Below are 3,642 nucleotides of genomic sequence, written 5' to 3' on the forward strand. Positions count from 1 at the left end.
CAAAACTAACATTTCTGTTGTTGTAAAAACATGCCCAAGGACATACAGCAATTGGATAAAAGCTGCTATGCTTGTGTGGCATTTTGTAGTTATGGGATAGCTTCTTAGAATTGTTAAAAATAGAAATAAATATCCAATACATTTGTCTATTCCTTGAATTCCTTGAAGATTATTGTGCCTATGTGAAGTACTTCTGTATCTGTGGTCTGGCTTTTAAACCTTACTTTTCCAGCTTATTTTCTTCTAGAATTAAGTTCTCAAAACTATGTTTTCATCACAATTCGAAGACATGATTTTATCAATCTTTTAACACTGGCTTTCCAGACTATCTCTGCAGATTCCACTTTGAGGTTGCCAAATAGCTGTATCACTGAAAACTTTGGTATGTATCAAATGTTTGCATTTTAAATTATCTTCTCAACCACACAATTTCAGAGATATTGGTAGTCAACTTACTCCTAACATTTTGTGTCTGAAAATTAAATGTATTGCTAACAGAACCCATCAGTGAATAAAGAATCTGTATTTCTTTCTTTTTATTACACATGCCAGCACAAAGAAAAGAATTCTTTTATAAAGTAAATTATCCCCCTTTGCTTATCGGGAATTTTTCATTTTCATAGTTTCTCTCAAAGCTGAGCAATCCAAGGATATTTTTGCAAGAAACAACAATAGAATGAGGACTGAATATGTTCCTAGGAAACATTTTAATGTTTCAGTTCATTTTAAAGGGAATGAGTGTGTTTTTAAAATTGTTTGTTAGGGAGAAGAAAACTGGATTAAATGCCAAAGAATGGTAAAAAAATGCTGTGAGGTGATGTTAATCTAAAACAGAAAAAGTAATTGCTAGGAAGAAATGGCAGAGTGCATCTTTGTCACAAGCTGATGAGAGGCGTTACTTTTCAAGTAGCTTTAAAAGATGAGCCTCCTATAAAGTCACTGGATCAACGTATCTCCCGGCCAAATAAGGCTAGGGCCAGCCAGCACTCTGTGGTGTGAAGGCCTGTGTGCCTCCTTTGCAAAGCCACATTAAAGGAAGCCAAGCCTTGAAAGTAGCTTTTACAGGCTACCTACTCACAGAAATTCTCAGAGAAGTAATTTTCACTTAGAAATGAGAAAGTTACTGGAGCTACAACAATTGCTCTTCATCACCTCCCCACTCCAGGCCCCAAAACACCTGAAAAATGATTTGAACCTACCCTGTTAACGTTCCACTCAAGTTGAACTTATAGCCTTTACCTATGTGACAATACAGAAGATCTGACAGTCTCAGATCTTTGGGGGTTCTAACCCCACAAGAGTGGATCAACAGGTGTTTCAGGATCCCTGTGTGTTGGCTCCACCCTAAGGGCCCAGGGAATTCACCGGATGCCTCTTTCCAGTCTTGCCATTAAGACTGCAATGGAAACTCAGTTTAAAATGAAAGAATTACTCGTCATTTCACCTAATCTCTCTGAACATTATTTTCCTCTCTGGTAAAGTGAAGATAATCTTACACGCCCTACTTTTTCTTAAGAGTGTTGTGGTTTAAAAGAAAAAGAAAATAAGTAATGTGAAGTGAACATTTGGCATAATCCAGTCCCTATAAGCACATTCTATGCACTATCCCACCAAATCCTCATGATGACCTGAGGAAATAGGTACATAGATAAAACTGAGGCTGAGAGGTCAATACCTTGCCCAAACCATATCTGGTAAGTGGCAGAGCCAAGATTTGAGCTGTCTGACTTCTGACTACTAAACTATTCTACCTCTAATACGTGAAAACTATGAAATGGTAAAGTCCTAGGCAAACATCAGATCTCACTATTATTAAAACTTTTCTATGAATCTTTACTTAAAAATTACATTATGTGTGTTTATATATCATTTTTAAACTGTCCATTTTTGTTGATTTGGGTGAGGGCAAGATGTTTTTATGCAGATGATTTTTTATGATAGTAATATATGTCTGTAATATATGGTCAGTGAAGAAAATACACTAAAGTCTGAAAGAAGAAAACGTTTGATAGCAAGTCAAACCTAAAAGCATGTTGAATAAGCAGCAACCCATGTTTCTCCCCCCAAAAGTAAGGTCATTATAACACTTTCCTCAGAGGAAGAATAAAATATCTTAGCACCATGAACATATCATTCACACTATGATATTCATTAAAGGAGGGTAAGGGTGACATATTGACCACAGGACATTGTCACAGCTTTTCAACTGTAATTAGATTTTCTTACCATTTTCTTACAATTAATTGTAAGAAAAATTAAATGAATAGATTAAGCACAAAATGCTCGACAGAGGTAAGATTTGGCAGATACCTTGAGACCCTAAATTTGCTAACATTACCAAAGATTCATTTCTAGAAAATCCAGACCTAGAAAACAGATTCCCACAGTGTAACAGTTTGCACAGGGTGCTCTAGAATGTGTTTATTTGTTGAGACTGACCTGAGAACTGACTCTGGCAAATGTTCATTCCAGAACTACAGCAAAGGACTGGAGAATTCCTAGAATTCAGAGTTGTATCTTGGACTTTAGAGAGACATTTGAGGCAGAAATGTGAGTAGATTGCAGGAGACTGGACTCTGAACATGACAGGCTCTCTTTCAAGATCATTCCTAGAAATGAGCAGTCAGGAATGTCTGTTTCTGTGCTTTTAGTAATTGATGGAAAAAAGAAATCTAAGACATAAACCATGAGGTTCCAAAGAGCAGAAAAAGAATCCAGGGAGCCTGTTAGGTAAGACATTCAGATGTGAAAGAGGTAAGATATTCAGAAATGAAAGAATTTCACCATTAGTTCAAATGTATATGACCCTCACCCTGTTCCTCCTGAAAACCAAGGTGTTTTGTCATTTCTATGCTGTGCTGATTTCCCTTCTAATTTCAACTGCCCTCACACCTTAGAAGAGCAACACTGTTTTTCTTTTTAGGTTAGATGGGTAATATGCCAATGTGGGAACAAGGTTCAGAGGGTGGCACATCACACACGTTATGAACACCCAATGATGATGCTCATGAACTACAGACAAATCAGATAATGGCATTTTCTAACTGCTTCCCTAGACAGGCTGTTACCTGTAAGGCCCATCCCCAGATCCAGAGGCTGCAGTGAATCCTCTGCAACCACTGCTTTGTTGTTCAGACCTAATCCTAGCCTTTCTCTGTGCCACCTCTGCTTCCCTCTAAGGCAACTTCAGCCACTAACTCAGGAAAGAAAAGGCCCAGAAAAAAAAATTGGTGTGAAACACACACACAAACACCCCACACTTTCAGAGTGCCCCCTGTGACAAATTAAGCAGTAATCCCAAAATTATGTACAAAATTCCTGAATCCTTTAAGTCCTGACCTTGATTTCTAAGCATGAAAAATTCAGTTTTCTGATTCCTGGGAAATTATAGGCAATATATAGAAAGAGAGAAAGGAACTGACTAGTCTCTGTCAGGAAAACTTTCCTGGCAGGACACAGTGGCTCACACCTGTAATCCCAGCACTTTGGGAGGCCAAGGCAGGAGGCTCACCTGAGGTCAGGAGTTCAAGACCAGCCTGGCCAACATGGCGAAATCCCATCTCTACTAAAAATAAAAAAAAAATTAGCTGGGCATGGTGGCGGGCACCTGTAATCCCAGCTACTCAGGAGACTGAAGCAGGA

General features: G+C 38.3%; 1 non-coding gene across 1 annotated transcript; it reads right to left on the minus strand.

Moving 5' to 3' along the window:
• Nucleotides 1-2,922: 2,922 nt before the first annotated feature.
• LOC116559612 lies at nt 2,923-3,024 on the minus strand. The gene has a single exon (XR_004272527.1). It is a non-coding gene; the product is annotated as a small nucleolar RNA U13 (small nucleolar RNA).
• Between the last annotated feature and the right edge of the window lie 618 nt (nt 3,025-3,642).

The sequence above is a fragment of the Sapajus apella genome, unplaced genomic scaffold (genome assembly GCF_009761245.1).
Source record: "Sapajus apella isolate SASKATOON/1434 unplaced genomic scaffold, GSC_monkey_1.0 scaffold23, whole genome shotgun sequence".
NCBI classification, from domain to species: Eukaryota; Metazoa; Chordata; class Mammalia; order Primates; family Cebidae; genus Sapajus; species Sapajus apella.